The sequence below is a fragment of the Ursus arctos genome, unplaced genomic scaffold (genome assembly GCF_023065955.2).
Source record: "Ursus arctos isolate Adak ecotype North America unplaced genomic scaffold, UrsArc2.0 scaffold_1, whole genome shotgun sequence".
NCBI lineage: Eukaryota > Metazoa > Chordata > Mammalia > Carnivora > Ursidae > Ursus > Ursus arctos.
Window position 1 is genome coordinate 76,507,921 of NW_026622763.1, and position 16,916 is coordinate 76,524,836.

The 16,916-nt window shown below is 39.8% G+C and overlaps 1 protein-coding gene across 2 annotated transcripts in view; it reads right to left on the bottom strand.

Annotated features, from left to right (window-relative positions):
* The window catches only part of TRAK2 (trafficking kinesin protein 2), a 66,995-nt gene extending 51,517 nt beyond the window's left edge, over window positions 1-15,478 (bottom strand). The window contains exons 1-2 of one of the 2 annotated variants that reach the window (XM_026492179.4): window positions 15,218-15,467; window positions 6,692-6,729 (exon numbers count right to left, since the gene is read on the bottom strand). The gene's annotated coding sequence lies outside the window, so the exon portion shown is untranslated. Of the gene's footprint in view, window positions 1-6,691; window positions 6,730-15,217 lie in introns of both variants that reach the window. The other variant, XM_026492178.4, reaches the window with a different exon arrangement.
* Between the last annotated feature and the right edge of the window lie 1,438 nt (window positions 15,479-16,916).

Below are 16,916 nucleotides of genomic sequence, written 5' to 3' on the forward strand. Positions count from 1 at the left end.
CTTTTTCAAGATAGGGTTTTCTCAGAATTTCTAAAGAGTGGAGACTGAGTTTAGTATGAGTTATTTAAATATTTAAAAGCTTGATAAATGGAGAAAATAAGATTTACTCAAAGATTATTATCACATTATACCTAATAAGGTACACATTTCACCATCTGAACATATGACAGCAGAGCTCCTCTTAGGAAACGAATGCTTTTTGTTTGGGAAAATACACAGAGGGGTGCCTGGGTAGCTTAGTCGTTAAGCATCTGCCTTTGGCTCGGGCCCTGATCCCAGCATTCTAGGATCAAGCCCCGCATCAGGCTCCCTGCTTGGCAGGAAGCCTGCTTCTCCCTCTCCCACTCCCCCTGCTTGTGTTCCCTCTTGCTGTGTCTCTCTCTGTCAAATAAATAAGATCTTTAAAAAAAAAAAAAGAAAAAAAGAAGATACACAGAAAAGCCACTGTAGAAGGTGAGGCCTTGCAGCATCAAAAGGAAGGCTAAGGGGCGCCTGCGTGGCTCAGTTGTTAAGCGTCTGCCTTCAGCTCAGGGCCTGATCCCAGGGTCCTGGGATTGAGCCCCACATCGGGCTCCATGCTCTGCTGGGAGCCTGCTTCTTCCTCTCCCACTCCTCCTGCTTGTGTTCCCTTTCTCACTGGCTATCTCTCTCTCTGTTAAATAAATGAATAAAATCTTTAAAAAAAAAAAAAAAAAGGAAGGCAAAGATGCTCTGCATAAGACTAGGGAAATAACTGTATAACTGTTTTTTCTTTCTCTGGAGAGGGAGAGAGAAGGCAAGGGAAAGAAGCCCCATCTAGATGGCAGTAGCTCAGAGGCCACGAGAACACCAGGAATTTGCAGAAATCTTAGGGAGGGTTTTGGTTTCCCCATAACATGAAACTGAAGGTTCAAACCAACCATTTAGCTTTTACAGGGTCTGTCTGGACACTCAGCAGACATTTGGGTTATAGACATATTAAAATATTTGTTCACAAGTGCAGTTGGTGTCAAGAATTTATATTCTGGGATATTAATAAAATGACCATAGCTATTATATTTTTTAATCTTTTTTTAAAAAAAACAGAAATTTATGGCCTTTTCATTAAAAAAAAGGAAAAAACAATTATAGGTCTTCAAATATGAGTAATACAGAGTAAATGGCATTACAGAGTTTAGGATTTCCTGTTCTCTTAACCAAAAATGGGGGGAAACATCTTGAGCAGAGACATTTTATACAACAGATTCCACAAAAGAATATGTACCCCTAGAACCAAATAAATCCTTCCCCAACAAATCAGGACGTATTTTCTTTCAGTGTTGAGTGGCAAAATTTAGGTAGTAGATTAAATCAAAAGACATTATCACCTGAAAACCTACAAAGAGTTCACAGAAGATTAAGAAATAAACTGAACAGATGTAATTGCTGGCCGACTTAAGAGTATTACTGTATAATCTGCTCTTCAGAGCTTACCGTCAAGGAAAATAGCTAAGATCCCTTGAAACACCACTTAACACAGCAGTAGGGTAAATACAAATTTTAAAAACAGAAATAATTAAATAAAAGGAGAAAACCTGTGTCTTCCTTTCTTTTTGCCCCCTTTAACAATCAAATGTAAACTTGCTTTGTGAGGCTTAAGATGATCCTAAATCCTTCAGTTATTTTAAGCTTATAGACTTAAAAGCACAAAGTAGAAGTTTCCAAAAGATGCCAAAAGAAAAACTGTAAGTACTACAGCTCTTCAGATCAACAAAGTAATCAGTGGCACCAGAACGTGCAATCTTACATGACCAGGAACAGGGTGTAACTTAAAATGGGAGTGAGTGCAGGACAGAATATTATAAACATATTTATAAACATATATATTTCTAGAATGATTTTTTTAAAAAAATATTTTATTATTTATTTGAAAGAGAACGCACAGAGAGAGAGAGAGTGAGAGGGTGAAGCAGAGAGCCCAATGTGGGACTTGATCCCAGGACCCTGAGATCAAGACTTGAGCCGAAGGCAGACGCTTAACCGACTGAACCACCCAGGTGCCCTCTAGAACAATGTAATTCTACTAAGCAAAAAAATGCTCAAATTACATTGAGGTATTAGTCATTGTTTTCCAAACCAGTTGTCACAATTAACTCCAGGACTTCAAGGTAAAGGGGAGAACTGACATGTAATAGGTGATTCTGTTTTGCCAATGAAATTCAGGAACCAAGTAAGAACAGATCAATTTTTTGAGCTATGGCTATTATCTGCCACTCAGGAGACAATTAGAGTCTGAGCTTGATGGGCACAGTAAGTAGGCAGCTGAGAACATTTAAGAACCCTCTTTCTCCATCTGCCTTATTAATAGTTAGTAGCCTCAGTTCTTCAGGATTTTATCACAGGTCTTCTCCTTTCTCTCCCTAAGGAATCTCATCTACTTCAAAGGCCTTAATTTCCAATTATATTAAAATTACTTCCCAAATCTCTACCTTTAACCCAAATTGGCATATGATTTTAAACTGGAACTCTCAATATCAGCTTGTAATCAATACCATAAATTCATCACTTTCCAAACTGAAATTATATCCTTCTCCCATGAAATGTTTTTTCCTGCTTTACTAATTAGTTAATATTATCAAGTCACCTAATCAGCAGAGCCAAAAATCTAAGAGACATCCTTCTTCTCCTCAATACTTGCTTTCCAGGTAGTCACCTATTCCTGTCAATGTATTCTCTAAGCCTTTGCTATGGCCTTAGTTCAAGCTCTTCTCTCTGGTTACCTGGTCCACCAGCCTCAGCCCTCTTCTACTCTGAGCTAATGAGCCTCTTGGAATACTTACTGCTACTCAGCCCACCCTTCCCCATTCCCTTAGGGTACTTTTCCTTAAGCTTCAGATGTCCTCCATGTCTAAACGCATGTGCGTGCGGCATACACATGTATATATATACACACACACACAACTTTTTTTTAAATAATTTTTTATTATGTTATATTACTCACCATACAGTATATCCTTAGTTTTTGATGTAGTGTTCCATGATTCATTACTTGCGTATAACACCCACTGCTCCATGCAATATGTGCCCTCCTTAATACCCATCACCGGCCTATCCCAATCCCCCAGCCCCCTCCCCTCTGAAGCCCTCAGTTTGTTTCCCAGAGTCCATAGTCTCTCGACACACACAACTTTTAACTTGGTTTCTCCTGTCGACACACACAACTTTTAACTTGGTTTCTCCTGAAGATTGTTCTATAAGGGGAAAAATATAGTAACTATGGAAACCAAAACATAGTTCACTTGATTGTTCTATTGTATATTAAGAGCAGACATCCTGGCATATTGATTCTTCTTTAGTGAATTTGCTTAGTGTGTCTTTTCCTCCAGACCTATCAACTCAGAATACACTGAGAAAACTTCAGTTTCTAGACACGAACAATTGAATAGGAGACCTCTCTGCCTTGTGAAACTTTTCCTGAGCAGAAACTATTTTCTTCTGACAATGAAAACAACCCAAAACCTCTTTGTTAAATTCATGACTTTACTGTAGAACAAGTGAAACTAGCATTATAGAAGTTTTCTAAGATCAGTTTATAATGTTAAATAATTGATAACAAAGACACAAGAGCCTTCTGTGTTTCAAATGAAAAATGCATGATAAAGAAATATATTCTCAATTCTGTTCCAAATTCAGTCTTTTCTAATAATAGCTAATGGGGACAGAGCACTTACTATGTGTTAGGCATTGCAATAAATGCTTTATGCACATGATCCTTTTTAATTCTCACAACAACCCCAGGATGTGAATAATATTATTCATTTTATAGATAAGAAAACTGAAGCTTAGAGGTTAATTAACTTACCCAAGTTAGGGAGACCCCAGAATCAAACACAAGACTATGTTTTTCCAAAGCTCGGACCTCCAACCTCTGAGCTCTACTAGCAAGAGACTAGGAGTGTGAAGGACAGTGAGTGTGTGTAGTTTGAGAAATTCTCTCTTCACTCCACTTTGTAAAAACACATATTGATTAATGAATAAAGAAAAACAATAAGCTTCCAAATTTTTTTTAGTCTCCATTTTTTTTTCTTAAGTGGGTTATAATTTGCTTTTAGAAATAAGTCATCTGATCCCAAAGTTGGCTGTATTTACAATGAAGCAGAATGATCTGTGTTTTTATGTATATCATATGCCATAAGAACTCCAAATCTGAGTTTGATTTTGTCTTTTTTAAAAAAGATTTTATTTATTTGAAAGAGAGAGAGCGAGCGCACACAAGTGCATACGCAGAAGCATGGGGGAGGGACAGAGGGATAGGGAGCAGCATGAGGGATTTGATCCCCGGGCTCTGGGATCATGACCTGAGCCACCCAGGCTTTAAAAGGGCTGTTCTACAGTATCAAAAAAATGATGCAGATGTATTACCATAAATTGGGAATAATTCTGTTATGTGTTATGAGCTGCTAAAATTAGTGGAATATAGACCAAAATAAATCCTTATTCCAATAAGCTAAGTCCACCTGTATCTTAATATCTTACAAATGCCAGGCATTCAATATTTATTGAATGACTGAATTAACCTCTAGTCAAGTTATATCCTTGTAATCTGCAGTAGGTTAAACTACATTAGAAACCTAAGACTGTCACAGCATTTGAAAATTGACGGTTTTCTTATTAGCCCAATTTATAAAAATCTATATAGGTTTCTTATGAGTTTCAATAAGAGATGTTAGTTACGCGCAGAGCTATATCAATTAAGCCCTCCAGTTACAATGAAGTTGCAAATATCCCCTAGAGATGGGTTTGACACACTGGCAAAACCCACAAAATATTTTTTTTTTTTTTTAAAGATTTTATTTATTTATTCAACAGAGATAGAGACAGCCAGCGAGAGAGGGAACACAGGCAGGGGGAGTGGGAGAGGAAGAAGCAGGCTCATAGCAGAGGAGCCTGACGTGGGGCTCGATCCCACAACGCCGGGATCACGCCCTGAGCCGAAGGCAGACGCTTAACCGCTGTGCCACTCAGGCGCCCCAAAACCCACAAAATATTTAATAGCAACTCCCCCCGCCAAGTTTTCTTATTTTAAAAACATTGGTAGTAAGATATTTTCCCCCTAAAGTTAAGACATAGAATGAGAAAAGTCCAACTGCTATGGGGAGGGGGGAAGTCCTTAGATAGAACAGACTGAAAAGAATCTGATGACTCAGGGTCATTACTATGACTAGCAATCACTGCATTATAACATAGTGACTACAGCTATAACCTCCAGGATCATAAATTCTTAAAGAGCACTTTCTTCCTACAGTAAATGGCGTGAAATGCTAATTTTTGGAGATTTTAAGTCTACTTCTCACTTTGTTCTTCCCCCTTTCTGGGAGGCTATCAACCATTACACTCCACTGTTGCAGTGTGGCTCTCTGCTTTCTAACCTTCTGTTGGCTGAGAAACCAGATAACCAGGTTATCAGAGAACCCAGAAGGCGTCTGCATGAGACTGAACCCAAGGACCTGTTTTTCTGCCCATGGCTGGTTCTTCAAGTACCTCTTTCTTTCATCCTCCAGCAGGGATTTAGTTGGCTTGCTTCTCTTCCTTTAGCAATCTTGTCAAGTGCTTTTCTCACCTGGTGTTCTTTTTTCTTTTCAGTAGGCTGGCTATGAGAATACATTCTGTCCCTTCTTTACTATCTTCCAAGAAAAGTATAGGTTCTTCTCTCTTGTGAGAATTTTAATGTTAACTGATATAGAGAAATACATAGTGGATTACAAACATGGAAAAAATGGTTTAGGAAATCTTAACATTTTTCATTATGATTTTACTTCTTAATCAATATTTACTAACTCCTCATCTTGGGTGTTACCAGAAGACTATGTGCTCACTTTCTTTCTTGCTACAACACTGCAAGCTCTTTGAATGAAGGTATTTTGTTTTTGTATGCCCCAACGCTAAAGGCAATGGATACACAGTAGGCTTGCAATACATGCCTAACTATAAGCTTAAAGATGAAAAATGTCAATACACTGAATTACAGAAGTAATTTAATGAACAAAACTGATTACTAATACATTTCAGCCCCACATCAATTACATGAATTGCCTTGAAAAATTAAGCAAAGATTGAACATTTGAAAGAAAACACTGTCTTTGCTTTATGAAAAACTATTATGAGTTTGCTGTTAAAACGGTGCTTTATCATTTTTATAGCAGTTACACAGTACCCATTTTCTTGTAAAAACTAAAAACTATTTGTCAGTGTCACAGGAAGGCTAACTCAGAATCTTTGTCTTGTTGCTTAGTTTTATCACGTTTTCCACTAGCTACATTTGCAGTTGTTTATGGATGCATTTAAAATAACCCCACATCAGTTTAAGAAACAAAACAGATGAACATAAGGGAAGGGAAGGAAAAATAAAATAAAATAAAAAGAGAGAGAGGCAAACTATAAGAGACTCTTAACTACAGAGAACAAACTGAGGGTTGTGGGAGGGGAGGTGGGTGGGGGGTTGGGCTAAATGGGTGATGGGCATTAAGGAGGGCACTTGATGAGATGAGCACTGGGTATTATATGCAAGTGATGAATCACTAAATTCTACTCCTGAAACCAATACTACACTATATGTTAAATAACCTGAATTTAAATAAAAACTTGGGAAAAAAATAAAGTGAGAAAATAAATAAAAAATAAAATAAGCCCCACATCAAAGGAAAATGATCAAATATCTTCTTAAAAAACTCACAATTGCTAAGTCTCCTTTGTAGTCTTCTGAATTTGCGACTAAAAATAAAACAAAGGAAAAGACAGTGGTTTAGGCTAGTACTAGCTAAAGAGATAAAAATGGTTGAAAAAAAATTTTAAGTTGTTAAATTACGTGCTTTAGGAACAGTAGTACCATCTCGGAGACATTTTAATTGGTTTCTAGTCTCCTTCTCTTCCTTTCTTCCTTCAGACAGAGAATGCTCTTTCTTAACCAACAAGTTTCCCTTTGTTTTGATTTATACGACTGGTCTTAATAACCTCAAAGTACCACACACAACATGCCTATGACTGAAAGCAGTAAGAATAGAAAGCAGAGCTTTGGCACTTGGACCCCTAACATGTATTTATTTAAGTGATGAATTTTTGAGAAGTTCATTTTCTAAGTTGACATGCATTTTAAATATAAAGTAGTAGTTAAGTTCTCCTGAAAAGGTCACAAGACCATGGGAAATGGGCTGCTGTAAAATCAGTCATCACCCATGGGCCTCACACCACAGGCATACCCTCTGTTATCCTCTTAAATGTCCTTTTCTGAGACAATTCCGTATCACATCTTTTATACTAATCTCTGAACCCCCACTGTTCTCCATCTCTCTTACTTTTATTCCACCCACCAATAAATCCGCATAATCTATAGCTAGCTTTCTCTCCAAACTCTCAGAATTAAGTACAAGCATAACCTCCTTCATGTACTTGCACACTCGTTAATGGGTGTGTAAATTAGCAATCCTCTTAGAACTGGGTGGCTGGAAAGCAGAAGGGGGAGAGAAACTTATTTTTCATCATATACCTTTCAATTTGTCTACCATATGTATATGTCCACCCAGTGAAAAAATAATGAAATATATGTTACTTAAAAGTCTCTACTCCTGCCTTCTCTAAACTTTGCTCTACCAGTTATCCCTATCCACTAGCCACACCCTCTTCCTTGGCATATTATAATGCTCAAAATCTGCCATTTTATTAAAAACAGATAAAACTAAAATTTCAAAATCTCCCTTCCTCAAGACTCTGGGTTCCCCTCTAGCTACTGCCCTCTGTCCTCAGTCAAGCTTCTTCAGAGTATTTACTCTCCTTTTTCCTCATCTTTTATTCATATCTCAACCACACTGCAATCTGATTTTTCCTGAAACTGGCTTCCCTTCAGTCACCAACAGGCCCTGCTAACCAATCCAATGGTAATTTGTTAATTGTTATCTTATATATCTCTGGTTCAGTACTGTTGACTACTCCCTACTTCAACTTTCCTATGGCTCTCCTGAAGCCTACATCTTATAATGAATGCACTTTCTCAAATTCCTTTGTTGGATCACCTAGCTCCCTGCCCTTGATCCTTAAACGTTGGTATTTCCTAAAGTTCCGGCTGTGACTGTGTTCTTTATTACTGCTGTTTTTCATTTACCTTTGTGCAAACCAATCACTACCACAGATTAAACTACTTCTTTACTATTAATAACTCCCAATCTGGCTCTTCGGACCAGACTTCTTACAGATATCCACTCAAATTTCTCACAGGCCGATTGTAATCCTTGAATTGATCCACTCCTTTCTTTCACCTTCCACATCCAATCCATTACCAAATCCTGTATAGTCTAATACCTCAAATTTACCCACTTCTCTTCATCCCCTCTTTTATCATCCTAATTCTAACCATCATTATCTCTTAGTCTACGAACCAACCCTTAATAGGCCCCCAGACTCAATTTCTTGGTTTCTCTCTTCTAAGACAAGAAAAATGTTTTAAAAACTAAACTCCTTAAAAAAATATACCTAGAATAAAATCCACACATCTGGTCTAGCCTGGCCTCTGACTACTCTCTTCCTTCATCTTGCACCACTCTCCTTGCTCAGACTCAGCCACAGAGACACAGCCTTGTGTCATGCTTTTTTACTTCTTCATTACACTCTCTTCTATTTCTGGATCTTTGTAACTGTCCACTTTACCTGGAATATTCTTCCCTCTTATTCTTTATATGGTAACTACTATTCACCCTTCCAATCTCAGCTGAAAAATTATCCTCAGAGAGAAGTTACCAGTCCACCTGAACTAAAGTTGCCTCCCCTGCCACCTTTATTTTCTAACTCAGCATGTAAGTTGTTTCTTTCACAACATAAATTACAACTTACTTTCGGGAAGGAAGGGGGAAGTGCTACATCTTCTTCCTTTCTTCTTCCTTGCTGATCAGAATGAGAATATAATGGCAGAAGCTTAAGCAACTCAATACATATTTGTTATTAAATGAACTATGAACTGAGCCGGTGGGTGAATTCTTTCACCATTTATGCACATATCAACTCTACTGTAACACAAAATAGTGTCAACACTCTTAAATTAGACCCTATTTTATTTGAGCTATTCCTACTCTATTGTCAGAAAGCTTTCTAAAGAGAAAAAACTTGAAGTTTGGCAAACACTGACAGATACATATGGATAAGCTTCAAAGACCTCAATGATCTTTACAACATGAATTAGTTACACCTCTATACCATGAGTATGCTCATTTTCTAGCACAAAAAAATCATAATATAGCATGGTTAAACAGGATATCCCCAAGGTTATGTGAGTTAGTATAGCTAGGAACATTACATATTAAGAAGCCTGTTACATAAGAAATTTCAATAAAATGGCCGAGCTAACAACTGGTCAATCAGCTGCTTATTGAACAGTTTTCAATAAATGCCTCTTGAATTAAACTGAAAGACTGAAAAGAGATTTTTTAAAAAGTAGTATACAATGGCATACAACAATATACAATCTGCCCTAAGGGAGATTAAAGATCTAACAAATCTAAGATCTATTAGGGAGAGCTCTAATGAGTTCCATAATCTAGATTAAATCTTAGATCTAATGGTCTAGGATATCTCAGAGAAGAAGATAACACCACCAGATAATAAATATTTAATGAGTATTAAATTATACAGTCAGGTGGAGGGAAAGCTCTTTTCAGCTTAAGTGGTCTGGTTTCACATAGGAGTAAGATTTAAGTGGGTTTCCCACGGAAGGAAATATTTGGATAGTGAGAAGGGGAGTATCCAGTAGGTAAAAGGCAAAGAAAAAAAAAAGAAGCCCCAGAGCAAACAGCAGACAGAGCCAGTTTGGCATTAGTATACAGACCAATTTAAGTGGGAATGATTACTGGGAAATTACTTGGAGCTTTGAACTTGACAAGTTCAGATTAAGAAGTCTAAACTTGATCCCACAGGAAACAAGTTTCTAAATAAAAAGTGACATCTGAGGGTCACCTGACTAACTCAGTCCATACAGCATGGAACTCTTATCTCAGGGTTGTAGTTCGAGCCCCACGTTAGCTGTGGTAGAGATTACTTAAAATCTTTAACAAAAAAAGTGACATTTGAGAAATAAATCTGGAGTCAGAACACAGGATAAATTTCAAGATGGAAAGATTAGAGACAAAAATAATTTAAAACTTTTATCACATGATGCCTGGATTATTGTAATAAAGGCATAATTGAGTTGAATGGAAACAATAAGAGGGATCTGTGAGACAGTGAAGATAGGACTTGTTAACTTACAAGTTGGGACTAGACGAACTTTATCTTCTCCTAAAAGATAATTACATCTGGCATATACCTGAATCATCTGACTTCAAACCTCACAATTTTCATTGCCCCTCAATCCATAAGACCTCTCTTTCCCAGACATTTGTTGTCCCCATGACCCCCAAACTGGATTCTCCAACCACACAATATATCCTAGCCAAAACAAGATTGTATTTACTAGCTCCCTAGACACACCAGGAAATTCCCAATCCTGTAAGTTTGTTCATGTGATTTCTTCTATCTTTAATATCTCTCCCTCCTTCTACATATTCAAAGTGTAGCCATTCTTCACATCCCCGTTCAAATGCCACTTTTTCCCAATGCTAGATTTCCCAGAAGCCCCAACTTGAAGTAAGATTACTTCCCAATACTCTCCACTTCTCTCTAAAACATTTTTAACCATATAATTATTCCTTATCTCCTCTGATAAACTAATACTCCCTACAGCATACATACCCAATTTATTTTTGTATTACGCCCTCCTCCTTTCATAGGTAGTTGAAGATCTTGATAAATAATATATGGCAACATGTAGTATAATGGCTAGGAGCACAGACTCTGAAGACAGACTGCTTGAGTTTGAATCGAACACAGCCATTAGCTATGCAACCATGGGCAAGTTACTTAACTTCTCTGTGCTTTGATATCTTTATGTATAAAATGGAAATAGTAATAGTAGATATTTCATAAGGTTGTCAAAGGGCTTGGCTTAGAATAGTGTAAGCACCATAAAATTGTCTATTAGTTGGAAAATACTGAATATTCTGTGATAGTTGAGTAATGCTTTATTTATTTATGGAAAGCAAAATGTCAAAAGTAAAGCCAGTTTCTAGGTACAAAGAGGTACATAAAAATTCTTCCTAAATCCTCCGTGTTTGCCCTAAGGGTTAGCTGTGCCTTTAAAATCTCCCTTATGTTAACAATAGTTCTGTTTTAGTTGACATTTCAATATTCTGAGAAAGTATTTAGTTCAGCTTCTACCTAATTGATCTTGCTTCCAGTCTTAACCCCTTTAATCCATCCTCCACAAAGGTCAGAGTAGTCTTTCTAAAATAAATATTCAATGTTTTTCCTCTGCTACAAACCCTCTCCATGCCATCCCCTTTAGGATAAAGTTCAGCTCCTTAGTGTTTCATACAAAATTGTCCTAATACGGCCCCAGCCTAATCTCCACCTTCATCTCTCAACACTTCTTACCATGAAACCTAATCACCTGGCATACCTCAAAGGCTTTTTGTATGTCATTCCATTTGCTAGAACATCCCTGAATTAGTTTGCTAGAATTGCTATAACAAAATACCACAGACTGAGTAGCTTAAACGAGAGAAATGTATTTCCTCACAGTTCTGGAGGCTAGAAGTCAAATATCAAAGTGTTGGCAGGCTTGGTTTCTCCTGAGGTTTGCAGATGTCCACCTTCTCAATGTGTTCTCACATAATTTTTTTCCTCTGTGCACACATCCTTGGTGTCTCTTTTTGTTTCTAAAGTTCTTTTTATAAAGACACCAGTCACAATGAATACGACCCACCCTAAATGCCCCATTTAAGTCAATCACCTCCTCAAAGGCCCTATCTCCAAATACAGTCATACTCTGAAGTTATAGGGGTTAGGACTTTAACATATAACTTTTGGTGGGGCACAATTCAGCCCAAAACAACCCCTTCTTTTCTTTGCCCAGGCTAATTCCCATTTGTTTTTCTAAGACTGGACCAAGCCTTCTCACCCTACAGGCAGAGTTCACACTGCCCTTTCTCTCTGTTCCTACAGAACCTCTGTATGCTGCATTCTGTATACTGCTATCCTATTAATACACTATAACAATTGTGTCTTTCTCTCTTCAGACTGTGTGTTTTTTTTTTTAAAGATTTTATTTATTTATTTGACAGAGACAGCCAGCGAGAGAGGGAACACAAGCAGAGGGAGTGGGAGAGGAAAAAGCAGGCTCCCAGCGGAAGAGCCTGATGTGGGGCTCGATCCCAGAACACTGGGATCACGCCCTGAGCCGAAGGCAGATGCTTAACGACTGCACCACCCAGGCGCCCCCAGACTGTGTTTCTTAAGAGCAGAGGCTAAATCCTTAGCACTGTGTCTGGCCCATCAAGTATTTAATAAAGATTTGATTATTAAGGGAAAATAGAAGAAAGAAGAAGAGCTTTGAAGAAAGGCAAGAGTGGGTTCAAATCTTGGTTCAACCATTTACTTATTTTGTAGCTTTGGGCAGTCACTAAATGCTGAACTTACATTCTATTTAAGGTAGTTGTACAGATAAATGATCTAATTATAATGAAAACACCCAATTGTGGGGTTGGTTCACAGTAGGTGCTCAGTAAATGTTTTTGGTTTTTTTTTTTTTTAAAGATTTTATTTTTTTTTTTATTCGAGAGAGAGAGAAAGAGCAAGAGCACAAGCAGGGGGAGAAGCAGGCTCCCTGCTTGGCAGGGAGCCTGATGTGGGGCTTGATCCCAGGACCCTGGGATCATGATCTGAACCGAAGGCAGATGCTTAACCAACTGAGCCACCCAGGAACCCCAGGGCTCAGTAAATGTTAAAGATTCTGACCTTGCCTGGATTTGACACCCAGTTCCACCACTTAGTAGATGAATGACCTTGCGTATGTTAATTTACCCTCTGCTTCAGTTGCCTATCTACAAAAACACTTCATAGTGCTACTGTGAGGATAATATAGGTAAAACATTAAGACAGGTATTTAACACATAGTATTACATAAATGTTTCCTATTACTACATGAACACTGCAGGTCTGAGCAATTAAGACTGGAAACCATGAATAATTTAGTCCCTTCATTTACTAAGTCATTTTAAATGTATTACTTTCATGCCTTAGATTTCTTAGCAACTAAACAAGATGGTAACTAAAGAGCTTCAAAAACTGCTACAGATAAAATATAAAGAGCTCAAAATAATCATGAAATAATATATTACTTTTTGTCTCATTCTTTATATTGGTGTTTAACATATTTTGGGTATTGATATAAAATTTTTAAGAAACTAGTTTTTCTGCTCTTTGTGACTATTGATGTTAATCATGTTTTCCAGTTTCCAGTGGAGAATAATATTCTTTGGCTCATATTTTCAATTGTAGAATCACTAAACCTTTGAACTAGAAAGGACCTTCGAGATGAAAATCCAATCCTATCATGCCTTACACAAGTAAACTGAGGTGGATTCGGAATAGGCTTTTGGGGTTGTAATGAGCAGCTCTATGGGGTACAGGAATGGCAAGCAGAGAGAACACTTTGTTCAAAAGTACTACAGCAGGCGCTCAGAACTTCTTCTAGATATTCAAGGTGTATAAGGAACCAGTATTAGGAAATAATGCTGGAAAATAGTTTTGAATCATCCAGACTTTAAGGTGAATAATTTCTAATGTAGGTACAACTTACCTGACCCGTAACTTTGACACAAGGCAGCTCTAGGTTTGACTCTCCACTTGTAATGTAAGCAAAATCTTTGAGCCTCAGATTAGCACAACAGGGTTATTACAGTGATTAAGTGAGTGAACGTATATGGAGCTCATGTCTGGTGTGCCTGGCTGACTGAAAGTACAGCTGATTTGAACATGGGTTTGAACTGTAAGGGTCCACATATATACAGATTTTTTTTGATACAGTACAGTAAATGTATTTTCTTTTCCTTATAATTTTCTTAACATTTTCTTTTTTCCATTTTACTTTATTGTAAGAATACAGCATGTAATACACATAATGCAAAATATGTTAAACAACTGTTTATGTTATCAATAAGGCTTCTGGTCAGTCTATTAGTAAAGTTTCTAGAGTGTCGAAAATTATACATGGATTTTCAACTGTATAGGGGGTTGGTGCCCCTAACTCCCCTGTTGTTCAAGGGTCAAATGTAATCAAATGTTTGTTCTTTCTTATGACTCCTTCAACATGTGAATAAAAACCTGTAAAATAACAAAACACTGTCTTTCATACATGTGATTGCTCAATGTCTGAGACTTGTTGAACATTAATTTTAAAAATAGAAAGCTGGAAAAACTGCTGAGATGATGAAGTGTCTTCATCTCTGCCCTTTCCCACCACCAAATGTCCTTCACAATTTGTTCTGAAGTGTCACGTCAACACTATTAACATGCTATTTGGAGATCACTGTAACTCAGACTTCCAATTCTACAACAAAGATATGAAGGTCAGGACAGATTTTCCTGAAATATATTTTTTAAAAACCTGGAAGGATACATGTCATTTTATTTACATGGTCTATTTTAGCTTGATGACTTTCCAGTGAAAAGTTACTGCTTTCGGTTTTCTTTTTTTTTTTCTGGCTCAGAAACTGCAGGTTTTAACATAAGGTTCGTGGGCAATGAACTGATTTCACCATTATTATTATGACCCAGAACTCTTAAAGGTTTGGGAGATTATCTTTACGCTGGTACTAAAAAGGACATCTGCCAACATCTATTATTTACGCTTGAAACTAAAGTTAACCGTTTCTTCTAAAGCATATATGGTATCTGGCCCAAAATCAATCGCAAGAAAAGCCTAATTCAGCATAGAAAGAGCTCTTTGCAACATCCTCTCCTTTCGCTCACATCACAGATGGTGACCGAGGCTTAAGGTTTAACTCCAGACACTAAAGCCGCACATCCGTCAGGGATGGGGATCCGGGTGGATGCTCTCCGGCAGAAAATGAGATACTGCCAATCCTTAGAGGTGCAGGGGGATGAACCCGGAGACCAGAGCCCAGAGACCATCACTTCGCACCCACACTTGGGAAACAAATCACTTCCCACCGCGGGGCGGGGACCCGGGGAAGACCCAGGCCTGCGATACCCAGCTTTCGGTTCTGATGTCCGCGCGTGACCCCCGAGGACCGGGAGGAGCTCGGGACGTGGAGGCTCCTCTGCTTTCAGGAGAAGCTGGCAAGGGCAAGTTCGAGTCACGCGCGGGAATGTTACTCACAAGAATGGTCCGATGTCCTCCGTTCTCCGCCCGCGGTCCCTCAGGGAATAGGATCTACAGCAGTGGCAGCCTGAGAGCTGCAGCCGAAGCGGCCGCCGCTGCCAGTAACCGCCCGGGCGTGGCGGGGACGGGGAGCGACTTCACAACATCATCACTCGGCGACTTCAGTTTTGCAGCGAGGTCGGCTCCCTAGCAGCCCCACACATTGGAGAAGAGCGAAGGAGACCCACTCTCCCAGCAGCCTTCACGGCGCCAGCGCGCGACCTGCCGGGAAATGTGGTTTCCTGTCCGTCCGCCCCCTCACCCTTCGGAGTTGTAGCGCGTTTGTCCCGCCCCTGAGCTAGAAGACCCCGCCCCCTAGCAGCCAGGCCCCGGGGCGGGAGGCGGGGCCGCGACCCTGGGGCGAGTCCAGTCTGGGCTGACTGCCTGGGGCTGGGGCAGAGTTCCAGGCCTGCGGCCCCAGTCTGGGTCGCGCCGCCTTGCTGCGTCCCGCGGCCCGCGCTGGGAGCGGGTCTTGTACGCTCGCGGTGCCCCTCGGCGGGCTGGGCTCCCGGGGCCGCCAAGTCCCGCACCGTTGGCCGCCTGAGGAGAGTCGCTGGTCTTGGTCGCCGCCAGGGTAATGAGGGGAGGCCAGGCCGGGGAGGGGGAGGTGTAGGGCCGGGTCGGGGACGTGAGGGAGCGCGGCTTGGTCCGCGCACGCTCGGCAAGCCCGAGGCTAGAACTGGCCGCCGCGCCTCGAACCCAAGCCCGGGCAGCGGGCGGACGGTGGCTGGAGTCCGGCGTGGCGTGGCTTGGCGAGCGGCCCCTGAGCCCCGGGCCGCCCAGTGGCGGAGGCACCTGTGTTCGCAGTAGGCGGTGCTTGCCAGGTGCGCAGGGCGCTAGCTGCCCGAAGTGCTCTCTCCGCACCCCCACCCCTTCTCACCTTTGGCAGCGCTCCCGAGCCTGGAGAAGTTTCCAAACAGAAGACACACTCTGGCCGAGGTTCTGTGTACCACCTTCGGCGAGTTCGCTGTCGCGATTCCCCAAAGCCGGACTAGGAAGGAACTTCTTGCAAAATTAAACGCCCAACTTCGTTGTGTTCTCAATATTTAAATTCAGCGTTGTGTTTTTTCCTCGTGGGTTTGTTGTGTCAAATACATTTTTCCTCAAAACTTGGTCAGGATTTTGTGACACAGCGTCTGCCTAGCACTGAGTCCGTCTGGCGCACAGTAGGCACTCAGTAAATATTTTTTGAAAGCATGAGTCACGATACTAAGTTTGGAAAATCTTACGGAGTTGTGCGTCGCTATAATTTTAAAAATTTTATGGCTTCTCAAGATACCTTTGAAAATTACGGTAATTGTAAGGCTCAGCAGAGTTAAATCGGTGTGGTATTTTTTTTTTCATCGCCTGTAACAATAGCCTCTGTTGGATGCCTAAATTAACTCAAAATCCGAGTTCTGTAAATGAATGCGCCCTATGATTTTCACAGAAATTTTTAACCTTTGATATTAAAGACTTTGGACGAACCATTCTACAATGGCAAATTTAAATTATTTATAAAGCTTTACCCTAATTAGCTTGTTAGATACAAATGCAAGGGACCACACTGATGTAATATATTTTAAAATATAGGTCTCAAGTATGATTTCTTTAAAAAGAATTTATATTTGGGGCACCTGGGTAGCGCAGTCGTTAAGCCTCTGCCTTCGCTCAGGGC